At 36.1% G+C, this 15369-nt stretch overlaps 1 pseudogene; it reads left to right on the forward strand.

The window, feature by feature from the left end:
• Nucleotides 1-6535: 6535 nt before the first annotated feature.
• On the forward strand, nucleotides 6536-14604 carry LOC113286322 (annotated as a pseudogene).
• Nucleotides 14605-15369: the final 765 nt, after the last annotated feature.

Consider the following 15369-nt stretch of genomic DNA (forward strand, 5'->3'; position numbering starts at 1 on the left):
AAGTAATTCTTGTCACAGGCAAATTAGAATCAAGAAAATGTACACCTTCCTTTAGTTTATATCCTTTAGATATCACCCTAGCCTCATATTTTTCCACAGTTCCATCTACCTTACATTTCCTCTTAAAGACTCATTTACATCCTATATATGGTCTTACTCCCTGGAGGTAAACTAGCAAGCTCCCAAGTCTGTTTCCGACAGACTGAGTCCATTCACTAAATGAAGCTTCTTACCAGAATGAGGTTTCAGTAGATATCAAGGCCTCTTTACAAGTCTGGGGTTCAGACTAAGCTAGGAATGTTATGAAGTCGGTTTCATAAGAAGTCTCAAGTCTAATTATTTTACTTTTCTTAGGCTCAACATCAACTTCATCTTCCTTTAAAATAAGTTCTGACTATTTGAAAATAAATCTAGGGAATCAACAATACATCTCTAATGAGGTACAGGTTTAAAAAAATCATGTTGAAAAAACTCAGCATCCCTGGATTTCGTAATAATATTCACACAAAAGTCAGAAAAAATCAGAACACACAACCAAAAATCTATTTGTAGAAGTATACTCAGCATACCCTATACGAAAACACAATCAACATTTTTGGTTTTAATCTAGTTCTTTTAGGAAGAGGAATTACAATCTTAGTCAAACACTCCCACACTTTGACGCATTCATAAGAATATTATCTACCTTTCCATAAACCATACGGAGTTCCATCAGATCCTTAAAAGGGTACTTTATTCAGGATATACTAGTTAAGAGGACTGCCTCCCCCCACAAGGCCGCAGGTAATCCTGAACTAATCAACATTGCAATTATCATTTCCTTAAGGATATGGTTGTTATGTTCAAGTCTTCTATTTGGTTTCCAACTTCAAGTTTATTCATCTTAAGTCTTCTAAGGCGTCATCCTTATCCCTAAGAAAGTATACAAGATAGTACCTCGTACAATCATCTACGGAAGTTATAAACCATCTTTTACCACAGTGGTTTTGGGTTGAACTCATGTCAACTAGGCCTAACTGAATTAATTCTAAAGACTTAGAATTATTCTTAGCATTTGTGCTAAAAGGTTTTATAGTATATTTTGATTCTTCACAGATTTCACTTTTGTGTTCAAAATCCAAACTAAATTTGGGTACGCAGCCTATGCTAGGCAGTTTATGCATTGACTTATAAGTTTACGGTTCCAAGTCTACCACGCAAAACATTCAAATACACAAAACAAAGCACAAGAATCAACTGTGTTCAATTTATCAGATTTTTCTTTAAGCTTATAAAGACCCTAAGTCTTATAACCGTCGCCAAAAAAAATCACTGTCCTTAGTTACAACAAGTTTTCTAAATTCAATTAAGATCTTCAATCTTTTACCATCTACAACAGAACAAGATACAAGATTCTTGCATATGCCCGGAACATGAAAACTTCATTCAACGTGAGAATATTACAGATATGAGCTTCTGCTCGACATTTCACTTTTATGCAACCTCTGTTGCAGATGAGTTACTCATATAGAGTTTCTCGACATCCTCTATCCTCTGATAGAAGGTGAACATGTCTCTGTTTCAACAAACATGCTTGGTGGCTCTAGAGTCCACCCACAAATCTCTCACATTGGTTATTAAAATAACTTCCGAAATCATGCCACTAAACTCGTTATAGTTTGTTTCAACTAAATTAGCCTTAACTTACTACTTATTAAGGTTTTTATGTTGTCTACAATTTACTGCCATATGGCCAGGAATTTACAAACATAAAAATCACCCTTAATTAAAGTAATGCTAGATTCAGGTTTACGAAACATACCTTTATTATGAAGACCACACTTAGAGTTGCGTTCGATGTTCTCACCTTTGCCATCTTTGGAAGATTTGGTTCCAACCACATGCGGCTATTAGCCATGTCCCTCGGAGATGACACCTTTATTCACAAATCACAATTCCAAATCAGAAAGTAAAATATGATTTTTGAAGATAACATCCAAATTTACAAACTTCGTTTGAATCATCATTTCAAAAAACACATGGTTACCCCACAAATAATAATTTTGTCAATAACAAATTTCTGCTCGTCAGAATTTTTTTTTCAGAACATTTCTCTGTTTTGTAAAATATCAAAAAAAAAAACTTTTACAACTCCAAAATTTTTGAATTTTTACGTGGGTAACTATCAGGATGTATACTACATTTCGTCAAAAGGGCTCTCCGAAATTCCTTCTAGGTTAAGAGATGTACTTGAAACTTTAAAGCTGACAAAAAATTCGTTTTTGTTTTTCACTCCACAATTAACATCCATGATTCACAAAACCAACCATTTTCGATTATTACAAATAACTAATGTCTTAAGATTGTTGGGTGCAATAATCAAAAAACAAAGAAAAATCAAATAAGCAAAAGTTATTGATACTTAGCTCTTTTATAGTGGAAGTGATTGCTTTGACGAAGCGAACAAGCTCCCGTATCTCCGCAACAACAACAGGGAAAAACTTTGGAAAACAGAGTGAGTCGCGTGTTTAACACGCTGTCCTTAAGACATTAGCTCCCGGCTACACTCAAGAGTGATGCTATAGCCCTCACAGGACGGATATCTCCAGGATAAAACACCCTATTGCACCTACTACTAGCATATGTAGTAGATGCTCAACTTGAGCTTGACAACTCCGAAAAAACATTAAGGAAAATTACGAATGCTAAAGCAATACAAAATATTTTCCCTCGGGGGTCATTCTAAAATATAGAGAATCCCCTTGGGGGTCTCTCTAAAATATAGAAAAACTCCCTTTCCCATGTTTTCCCTTAGGGGTCCCTCTAAAATATAGAGCAACCCCTTTTTTCCATATATTTTATAAAAGTAGTGAATTTGTTTATATAATTGACAAATTCAACTTAAAAAGAGCTCATCCCCTATGTGGGACTAAAAATCTTACTAATAAGTTTTTCATTCATAAAAGAAACACTAAATAAAAATCTTTAAAAATTATTTTTATTAATCGTTTTTCCAACAAAACCAACAATTACTCCTTATTTTCATATAAGATTAACTAATACCAAAAACATCTACTAGCAAAGTATACAGTTTGAAATCCACCAATTCGAACTGTTGTGAAGATTTCGTCCAGCAGTCGACCCCGAAAAAGATGGTTTTCTGACGGACGATTCGAAAACAATCTAAAAAAATTATTGGTAGAAGCAGATTCGAGTAAAATCATAGTTTGTTCGGAGAAAAAGTCATTATGAGAGGAAAATTATAGTTGTTAATGGCCGTGTAAGATATTTCTGTTTCCATCAGCGGATTATGGAAAAGAAGGACATGAAAGAGATCTGTTGATATTTAGGATCCAGGTTTGGACAAACAAAGATGAAGAAACCTATTCTACTTATAAAGGCTTGTAGACCTAGCACGTTGGGATTAGGGTTAAAGGCTGACCATTGATGTGTTTTTTTAACGACTAACAACAGGGACGGCCCTGGATCCGATTTTGCTGCCCCGAAGCGGCAGTAAAATTGTTGCTCCATTTCACAGTACGTAAAGCATGTTTAAGACCCGCCATCTTCCTATTTGTAAAACATTATAATAAACCCAATTTCCAATCCTCCAAGATCTAGAGTTGAATTAAAAATCCTAAATTTCAAAGGGTAAATGAGCATATTGTATCAACCAAAACATAATTCATGACATGAATATGAAGATCAAGCATTGGTGATGAAATGCACTATTGAGTTCGTGCTGATAGATCAAATAACACGAAAGGAGTAATTCATATATTAAGAATAAGTGTTCATGGAAAGTGTGAGGCTAGTAATAAGAATCAGCAAAACGCACCAAAATGAATTGCTTTTATTTTCTTATGCGTCTAACCAATACGAAAAAATGAATTGCTTATGTTTTAACCAATACAAGAAAGTTTAAAAGACAAAAAATGCAGTACCAGCAAAAGGATACAAAGGATGAATCGGATTCCTGAAATAATAACTGTAGACTTGTTATATATTTAGCAATAAGCCATCAAAGTCAATCTTCGTTGACCTGGGCGATGGCTAACAAGTATCTTATGACTGACCGTCATTGATCTTTAACTGATCGTATTTAATGTTGCTTCCCACAGCCATAAAGATAAAGGCATGGCTTAAAATGAAGAAACATCATAAATTCTTGGAGAACAAAGGATTATGTAAACAACAAGGCCCACGGGCAATACATTACTCGTTTTGATTGATGATTAGATTTCGATTTTGCCTCACTTATAGATAGGTAGGCCAAAAACGACATCTAGGAGTATTTCAAGGTCAGCAAAGCATCCAATGCTTAATTCTGAGTTGGGATATTTTGTAATCAGCCCAATTTAGTTTTTGGCATATTTCATGTTTACTGCTAATAGTACCTTCCTTAATCTTGTGACTCGTTTCGTCTGTTTTGGTATTTTTTATAATTTAATGCAAAGAAAAATTAAAAAGCAAACCACTGGATATATCTGACCAGAAGTGTTAACAAAACACACAAACGTGGTGTTAGTTAGCTCATGAGCCTTCCTTGGGAGTCTTGTCTTCAGTATAAGTACCTAATTGGATCTAACTTAACAATAAAAAAATTGTACTTTCTTGAATTAACCAAAGAAAAACTCGTAACTAGGCTAATTAAAATTGCAAAGGGAAAGGAATAGACTAACCAGCAGCTGCACAAAAAAAAGGTACGTATGATCACATTAGTACACTAGTGAATAAAAAATCAATCAACTTACGAGCATCATAAGATGAAATGAACTGCTTACTGCTCCATAAAACAAAATTATTTATGCACAGTATCCTTATATAACTTTTGACTAGTGATTTATGAAGGTAGGAGAATTGGATTATGATAGGGCCATATACTCAAGTCCCCAAAATTAACAAAAACCATAATGAAACGGCCTAGTTAGGTTTGATTAGGTAAAAAGGAAATGTAGAGGTTTTTCTTGGGACGTCCTAATTGCCAAGAAAGCTCGCAACTGGGATCCGGACAATATTAAGACAACTCACTCACAAAGAAGAGAGCAGCAACTGCACACAAGCTACAATATAATAAATATGATCAATCACGAAATATTCCAAGTGCTTAAAGGTGCGGGGTACCGATGATCGAGGGCAGAGGGCCAGAAGCCCCCCTTGGCTGCTGAGTGCTGAGGGCCTGAGGCCACGAAGGCCTTTTTTCTTCTGATAACTTGTTTTTGAAAAAATCCCGCCCCATCTTGGAATTTCCTTCGGATGTTTGGCCTTGCATATAAGCGCTTTGATTGTTTTCACGGTAATAAGGTAACAAAAATTCTAAACATACTGTCTATTTAGATAATCCTCTTGTATAACTTCCAAATTTTGGGGTCCAAAACTGGACATATCCTATTTGAGGGGATTATTTTTGTGTTATTTAAATGGGCGGTGATATATATAGAATAGTAAGCGGATCTTTTTTTTTGCACAGATGACAACATCAAAAATAAATAGGATAGGATGGGTGCAGAAAATGCATCCCATTTATCAAAGTTGTTACACGGATACTGTTTTTCCTCGGGTTTTAGAGCCTCTACAATGGAATGTGTGTGAAGAAAAAAGTTTTAATCCACGTAGGATCCACAACAATATTTATAAAAAATTATCTCCAACCTATTGATGTCAAGATGATGCGGTAAAAAAAAAATTGGACATCCTCTATGTGAACCTCTAGTTTTAGACACTCACTTAGAGGATGTGTTCCCATCCTACTCACACTTTGGTAATAAAAGTTAATAAAAAATAAGAATGGAAATGATTTTAACCAATTATATGCCTACAAATAAGTAAACAAATGATAGAAAACCTTATGGGTTGGAGATAAGATTTTATTCTCCTAATATTTAGGATTTTATACTTAACGGATATCTTACAAGTGATTCCACATATGAAATATTCACATTCACCGTTGGAGAAGCTCTTACCAGGAAGGTTTAAACTACAAGGTGTAACCCCTCGTAGAAATTCATACCCTTGTATTTATCTATGAAGACCGTCTTTAGAAAACGAACATAAAAAGTTGAAATATCTTTTCCTAATAGCTTGTCTGGATATCATTTCAGAGTCTGGATATCATTTCAGATGTTTTGTTTTTTGACTTCTGGAAGTAAAAAAAATCATTAGTTAGTTTAACTACACAATTTCACAATAATTTATAGAAACAAAAAAATTAATTTTTTTTTGTAAAACAAAAACACTTTTCTATTTAACTTTTGCTTCTCATAGCCTTTCAATCGATGAAATTTTTTTAGATAACATTCTAGACGGTTGGTAAAAAAAAGTGTAACAGGATGCGTCCTACCTTAGCGGAAAAGTAAATATATTTTCACACAAGTAGGGCGTGTTAAAAAAGTAATGGATTTACCACGTGGCCTCTATGAAACAAAAAAGGAAATAGTGTAAAAGTAAAGAAAGAACAGGGCATTTTGGGTACAAAAATATATTGCCATTATAACGGCTAGTAATCTGATCACCGTCGGATAAAAGAAAAGGTGGCTCCTTTGGGCTCATTAGAAAAACCCTACGGCTTCACTCTCCTCCTTCATTTACTAGATCTGCTCTTCACCACACACCTCAAAAATCAGCCTTTTCGATCTCAACATCTTCACATCCTTCTGATTCGTAGACAAGAACCAGAAAATTTTAAAGATGGTGAACGGAATCTTAAACATTTTTAAGAAGAAGACTGCACCTAAAGGTAAGATCTTTACTGTGTTGTAGTGATTAATTGGTGGAATTTTTTTGGGGGGTTTGGTGTTTGATTGAGTAATTGAAAATGGGTTTTGATTTGATTTATGAATGGAAGTGGTTTTGATTGAATATTTGTTTGTTGCAGAGGCACTTCGGGAGAGTAAAAGAGAGATGTCTACTGCTACAAGAGGTAATTAAATTTGGGGTTTTTCTTTTGGGGCTTAATTTTGTTAATTTGAATGATGGATTCAGTATGGGAGTGATTTGATTTGAAAAGATTGTTCCTTTAATGATTTTGAATTCGTGGTGGGGTTCAATTTAGGGTTTAGGTTTGATCTTTTATCATCAGATGTAAGCGAATTTCAATTCATATGGTTGGATGCTGAATTTGTTAAAGAGTGTGGTTTGAGATTTATGGTTGGCTGAATTTGTGTTTTGTTGGGTGTGATTTTTGTTAGGGATTGAACGGGAAATTGGTTCATTGCAACTCGAGGTATGTTATAGTTTGTGTTCTTGTGGGATTTCTTAAGTGTATACATACGATTTGATATCTTATACTTGGCCTGAATTTGGCAGGAGAGGAAATTGGTTAACGAGATAAAAAAGACTGCAAAATCTGGAAACTGAGGCAAGTTCGTCTAAGATGTTTAACTGTTTGTTCCTTTGCTTGCTTGAATTCCACTGTGTATGCATCCGAAAGCGATTTTATGGTATGTCTAAGATAAACAGCTTTGTTTGGTACTTGTGCTGTGCAGGCTGCAACTAGAATATTGGCTCGTCAACTTGTCCGTTTAAGGCAGCAAATAACCAATCTGCAAGGCAGTCGTGCTCAAATCAGAGGAGTAGCAACTCATACACAGGTCTTGATTTGATCAGAATTTAGAAAACGCAACTTTACTGTTCCAAATTGTCTTTTGCATTTCGCTGAAACCCTTTTTCTTGACAGGCAATGTATGCTAGTACTGCAATTTCAACTGGAATGAAGGGAGCAACTAAAGCGATGACAGCTATGAATAGAGTATGACTCTGTGGATTTATAAGTCCTACTAGAGTAGTTATTGAATCTTTCTTGAATGGTTTTTCTAATGTTGCTTTGTTTCAGCAAATGGCACCAACAAAACAAGCTAAAGTGATCAAGGAATTCCAGAAACAGTCTTCGCAGATGGACATGACTGTAAGATCCACACCTTACATATAGTATACAGTTCTTGTTGTTATGTATCATTCATATGTTGTGTCCAATCGCCATTTTGTCACATGAAGCTTTGGTCTTTCTTATGAATAGCCGAGCACAACTTAGCTCGATCTTATTTCTTGTAGCTCAACCAAGCTCAGCCTTGCTCTATATGCTAAATATTTAGTCCATTATATAGTTATCGAGTCCATTAAAGATTGGTTCCTGTGAAAGAGAGAAAAATGAGTCCATTAAGACTAGTTTGTCAAGCTCCATTTCAGATCTGCTTTGCTCTGTATTTTGTTTCTTGGGGGGGTGGGGGGGGGGGGGGGGGGGGGGGGGGGGAAGGGGGCTAATTTGGGCCTTATATCTGGATTCTGTTATGTTTTTTTCGAACACCAATTTTGTGCATGCCTAAAACTTTCAACGCATACAAAGGACTAGTCCTAACTTGGGTGACCTTATAAGGGGTACCCTATGGGGTGGTTCAATTACCTATATGCCCTTAAATCCATTAAATTACTACTAATCTATCCCTAACCCTAATACAAAACCTATAATCAACTACACCTAAAATCAGTTTCATTCACCTTCTTCTTCTTCCTCTCCACAGCCGAACTCCACCCTTCCCTTTCTTTTTTTTTCATCGCGGAAATTTAATTGTCGATTTGTGAAACTATATAATGGATCGTCGTAAGGAAATATCTCGTTCAAATCGATCGATTGAACAACCTATTCATGAAGAAGAAGATTTAGAGAGTGAAGAACAAACTCAAAATCAACCACAAAATCAATCGGAAGAAGAGATTGAAAAAGAACCAACGCCGGAAATGAAAATAAGAAGGTTAGTTATACAAACCCATCTCATATTTGATGTTTTTGATTGTTTTGGTCGATTTAATTCGTCAAAATCATGTGTTCTGCGGCGGTTACAGGGTATGGTTCGGCGTAAAACAAATGTTAGATGTGCGCCGAGCTGTTCTTGAAACTGAACTCTGAAAGTGCATATGAACGGCTCGGCGTATATCTGAAATCTGTTTTGAGCCGAACTTAGTAAAACAGAGACTTATATTTAGCATCGGCTTATTCGATGGTGTTAGTTTTGTGCCGAATATGTTTTGTGAATTTCAGAAATTTTGCATGTGCGTAGGATCGGCTTGTATGGTTAGTTTTGTGCCGAATAAATGTTGTTTGAAATTCAGAAATTTTGCATGTGCTTAGGATCGGCTTGTATGATAGTATTAGTTTTGTGCCGAATAAATGTTGTTTGAAATTCAGAAATTTTGCATGTGCTTAGGATCGGCTTGTATGGTAGTATTAGTTTTGTGCCAAATAAATGTTGTTTGAATTTCAGAATTTTTGCATGTGCTTAGGATCGGCTTGTATGGTAGTATTAGTTTTGCGCCGAATAAATGTTTCAATTCATAAGTCTAGATTCGGCTTATTCGATAGTATTAGGGCTGCGCCGAATATCATTGTTAAAATTTCATAAATTTTACAAGTGTGTAGGATCGGCTTATTTATATGATATCATGTTGCGCCGAATACATGTTTGAGTTCATAATCATAGGTTCGGCTTATTCGACAATATCGGTTGTGAGCCGAATACAGGGTTCGGCTTACTCGACAATATGGGTTTTGAGCCGAATATTTAGGATCGGCGTATAATTATTTTGTGGTATGAGCCGATCCACTCTCTGTGTAAGCTAATAAAAATTTCAAGACATGATTCATACTTGCGCCGAATTAGTCTTATAACTTTCATACTTGTGTCAGGACCAATGCCGCGGGTAGGGAGATGTTGAAAAAAATGAAGGACAAAATTGATTCCAAAACACCAATGACCGTAGAAGAACAAAACTACCTCTACAAAAAGTGGGATGCAATCATCAACAAAGGAGAAGGACCCGAGGGACCCGGACAAAAGCCTACCACTAAGAAGAGGGGTCGTGGTTAAATGTCCTTTTATGTTTCCAACTTCCTTTTAATGTTTTTCTTAAGTTTTAAGTACACTTTTATGGTGTTGCAAACACCTTTGCTTTTAGGTGCTCAACTTTGTTTTTAATTGTGCTGGGTTTGGTTATGGACACCTTCAATTTCATGTTTTAATGAATAGCTTAACGGTTATGCGCCGAATTTATAGAGTTCGGCTTATCCTCTAATGTTAGTTACGCGCCGAATCATTTGTCCTTCAGGTTCAGCTTTTTCTATAATTTGAGTTATAAGCCGAGCCTTAAAAATCATTATTGGTGTAATCCAGTACATAGTTCGGCTTAAATCTCACCAATATGGTGAGCCGAATCTGTAAAAGTTTTCAAATTTTTTTAAAAAATAGCCGTTACTTATATAGGTTCGGCTTGGCTTATATTCTAAAATTTCTATAAGCCGAACCTTTACTTTTTTTTCACGAAAATCTAGGAACGACTCTTTTTTTGAAAGATATAGCCGTTGTAAAACTATATTCTATATATACCTACATGTTTTTTCATATTCTTAACCACATATGCTCAACAAATGGCACCCCCAACTCCTAAGTTTACTCTAGAAGAAGATTTATCTCTTTGTACTAATTATGTAGCATACTATCCAAAGAAGGGTGAAGAACGACGAGTAAATGGTCTGATGAGTATGTACTACTTGGTTAGAATTCATGAAGCCTTCAGCACGGAAACAGGTAATCCTCACAACCGGGATAGTGCGTCCTTGTTTTGCCGAATTATAAGTATTAAGAAAAAAGTCTCAGACTTCATAGCTTTAGTTTGGATTGTGAGTCGATATCGACTCAAAGGTGAAACAAACTCTGAGATTGAAGTTCGAGCTCTAGAGGAATGGCGACGATGGAAGGGAAAGAATTTCAAATACAAAGATCACTACCACATTCTTAGAAGGTTTCTCATTACCCATTTAGGATATTAGAAATTAATTGCAAGCCTACTATGTAGCAGGGATGTAATCCATAATTTCTATGAATTTGAAAAGTCTATTTGGAATGATATGATAATTCTTGTTTTCATGAATCATGAAAGGTTCGGCTTTCTTCAGAAATATACTACAAGCCGAACCTAGCAAAGTAATTCTGGTTTTTTAAAGTTTCAAGATTCGGCTTGCAGTGAAATAATAATATGAGCCGAATCTGACAAAAAAACTCTGGTATATTTTTGTTGTCAGGTTCGGCTTGCAGTGAAATAATAATATGAGCTGAATCTGACAAAAAAACTCTGGTATATTTTTGTTGTCAGGTTCGGCTTTCAGTGAATTCTTCTTATAAGCCGAATCAGACACAAAATAAGAAGATAAATCAATGAAACATTTTTTATGGAGATCCTAAACGAATCTCATCCTCTTCACTGACCTCTTTCTCATCATCTTCACTGACCTCATTCTTAACATCTTCATCCTCATCACTTGAAAACGTAATTACTTGTCCACTTGGAGGCTGCACATGCAAAGATTTCCAAAGATCCATTTACGTCGCATAATTTGCACACCAATCCATCGCAAAATTATTTTCAAATCTAGGCCAAAAGGCTGCACTCATCAAGGGTGGTAATGGGCAACCGGGTCTAAGTTTGAGGCCGATAAAATGACAATTTTGAACAAATCCAAGGTGGCATGGAAGTCCCATAGATGTCTTCATTGTACAAACACACTCTTCCTCCAAGGTGGCGCCTAATGTCTCAATCAAATCCACTTCTTTCATCAACAAGTCGATGCATAGATGGGAGACTTTATAAGTTAATTCCCGTAGCCAATTAGTACCATAATTCTTGTGTCTAAACATCAGGTCATGCTCGAACGCGGTTTCAATTTGCTAAGAATCCTAGAAGGTGGCAAACGTGCTCGTGTCATTTTATCCACTTCTAGCATCTCGTCGGGTTTGAGTCGCGCTACTTTCGCATGTCCATGAAGGTCTTTGGGACGTGGGTGGTTATGACGACAATCCATATCTTTATTCATTATCCAATATTGATCTTATTTGTTCATGGACTTATTCTTGAGGTTGAAAACGATCTTGAAAGGGAAATTTCTTTTCTTCGTCTTCGTCCTATTCTTTCTCCCGGTCTTCACAACGTATACAGTACCCTTTTTAACCTTGCTAGCGCCGGTTCCCCTACGCTCACAAATCATTTCAAACCGATCCCATCGGCTTTGTTGTCCTTTAACTAGTACACAATTTATCTTCATCGCGTGTTCCTCAAGCCAATCCAGAACTTCTGGTTTAGTTTTCCATATCTACGTTCATTCCAAAACAAGTAATTAGTAAGCAAAACTTTGGAATATTCCGACAACATTAAGGTAAGCAAATGGTTCTTACATACCAAATCATTTTGGAAGTGATCCTTGGTATCCTCGTGAATTATGTCTACTGGATCAGGTTGATTTTCCATGGGTCCAAGCACGATCTACAAAGAATATCACAAGGTTAAACACTAGAAAGGGAATATAATAACAAGGTTCGGCGCATTCGATAATCACATTATGTGCCGAACTATAAACATTTAGAGGTTTCGTCTTGTACGATATCCTCAATATGTGCCGAACCACAAACAATATTTTAACCCAAAAATTAACAAATGCATGTTCGGCTCAGAAGATAATCATATTATGTGCCGAACCTTGGACATAAGAGGTTTCGGCTTGTACGATATCCTCAATATGTGCCGAACCTCGAACAATATTTTAACCCAAAAGTTTACAAATTTATGTTCGGCTCAGAAGATAATCATATTATGTGCCGAACCTTGGACATAAGAGGTTTCGGCTTATACGATATCCTCAATATGTGCCGAACCTCGAACAATATTTTAACCCAAAAATTTACAAATTTATGTTCGGCTCATACTATAATCAAATTATGTGCCGAACCTTGAACATAATAGGTTTCGGCTGATACGATATTCTCCATATGTGCCGAACCAGTAACAATATTTCAACCCAGAAATTAAAAAATTATGTTCGGCACATACGATTTTGGATATGTAAGCCGAATTAGTAATGATTCTATTCCGGGCTATTCATGATGTTGTTCGGCTTACTATGAAACTTTCATATAAGACGAACTAGTGTCTAACAAAAGGGTTGGAATTGGAAATTATAGGTTCGGCGCATGCAGTAAACAGATTCAGTAAGCCGAACCGTTCATCAATGGTAGATTCGGCTCATAGATGTGAGCCGAACCTCAACCTGTTTCGCCGAACCATGATTCAAAAAACCTAACTTTTGATAATTGAGAGCTATAGAAGTGAGATTAAGTATAGGATATAAGTGTACCTGTGTATTAGAAGAATTGGGTTCCTCATCAATGTATTCATCATCAGGATTTGGCTAATAAAAATCATCATCTTGAGTTTGTGTTTGAGTTTGAGTGGGTGTAAAATCATTCTCATAATCTAAGAAATCATCCATTTCTGGATCATTGTTGTAGTTGATGTGTATTTTCCTAGGTTTTTTAGATGAATGATGACCCTCCTCATCCTCCATTGAATCAAGAATTAGAATTTTCTCACTTTCTCCTTCTCTTTCTCTCCTTCTTAACCAAACCAAAACTTTGATTTTTTTTTCCTCAAAATTTTCATCTAAACAACTCTTATAATTCTGAAAATTATCTTAATCACTAAACAAAATATTTAATCACTAATCAAGATTATTAACACTAATACGTAAAGGGCAGATTTGCCATTAAAAAAAGTTTGGGTTAAGGGGTTATCTGATTTTGTTATTCAACAACCTTTTTTGTGTTCATTCAGTAAGCCTTGAAAGATTTTGGTATGCCCAATATTATGGTTCTTATTTTCAGCAGGGTCCAAACCAGCTTAGAGCATGGGTGTGCAACTGCACACCCAGCCCAGACGGCTCCCAAGCCCAATAATATTTAGTTTTGCCATTTTTGGCATAAATTTGTCTTTGCAAGCCCATTTTGCACCCCTTAGCATTGGAAAAGAAAATTTTGCACCCACTTTCCTTAAAACCTGTCTACGTTCTGATTTTTAGCTACTAATTATTTGTAATAAATCATTTTTGTTATTGCAGATTGAGATGCTGTCAGAGTCAATTGATGAAACCTTAGACAAAGATGAGGCCGAAGAGGAAACAGAAGAGCTAACTAACCAGGTGAGCAATATTAGCGTTCCTATCCTAGCTACTGCACGATACTTATTGACCATGTGTGACACTCCGGCCTCTTTCTTACCTCCCGCTGGGTTTCCTTGTAGGTTCTTGATGAGATTGGCGTGGATATTGCTTCACAGGTTGGTGTTTTGTATGCTGTTTTGGTGCCTCCTTTTTTTACCCGTTTAGTTTGCCTGCTCTGTAATTAACTTTAATCTCCACCTCTGCAACAGTTATCCTCAGCTCCTAAAGGTCGGATCGCATCCAAGAAAGTCGAAAATGCCGTCCCAATTCCAAGGTAAATTGCTGGGCTAGCTGAAAAACATAGATTTTCCAATTGAACCCTGATTTCCATTCTGATACACTATGAAAAAGATTTTCACTTACTCGTATGTCGTTCTCTATGATCTAAGTCTGTCTGTTGAAATCTTCAGGCCTGCTGCTACTGAACCAACTTCTGATGTCGACGATCTTGAGAAAAGATTAGCTTCACTCCGCCGCCTCTGATTAGTCAGATTCCACCAAAATGTTGTCTCATATATAGCATAGTAATAATCTTTGTATAAATTTGTCTCTTTGTTACAACCCATCCCATCTATGATGTTGCTCTCTTTGTTCCATTTGTCTTGTAGATTTATGTTTCCAGTAAATGTTATTCTAGATACTTAATCAGATCAAAGGAAGAAATGAAGTGTTTAAATTTTACTGTATACATATTCGTGTGTCCCGGTGGTAATAACATATAATATGGCAAGAAATTAAGAAACAATATCCTTAGCCATTAAATCACTGTCAAAACCTCCACTTACACGGTACTAATTTGCACAATCTTCTGCAGATTCATTTCTTTTGATCTAGCAGAGGTCTTAATGACCCAAGACTCTTCACATGCGGAATTTGCTGGAATTTTGCAGCTGCAATTTAATTTCTTGCTCACATTCACACATCTTAGCACGATCTTTTGCTCCCAACAATTACATGTTCCCATGTTGTTATTTGGACCTGAATGCACCTTCATCTGCAGGCAGGAAGTCAACTTCATCGGACAAATAAGAGCCCATGTGCTGTTGAGATTCAATTTTGTTCAGTTTCTCTCTTCAATATGTATATATATCTGCTTACTCTTGATCATCACCACACACAAACTTAGATCATATATTTTTCCATTTGCTTTCTTTCTTCATTCATCCAATCTTATCATTATTTTTTTCTTCTCTTCTTGAAAATCATTTCCTTGTTATTATGGCCTTGGAAGAGATCTTTGTTACCGGTGCCACAGGGTTCATGAAAAAATTGGTTCATGTTGCTGCCAAAAAAAGTTGGTATGGTTGGGGCCGTAGATACGGATCTGCAAAAGCTTAAGGATACTCTGGAAATGA

The sequence above is a fragment of the Papaver somniferum genome, chromosome 6 (assembly GCF_003573695.1).
Source record: "Papaver somniferum cultivar HN1 chromosome 6, ASM357369v1, whole genome shotgun sequence".
Classification (NCBI taxonomy): Eukaryota; Viridiplantae; Streptophyta; class Magnoliopsida; order Ranunculales; family Papaveraceae; genus Papaver; species Papaver somniferum.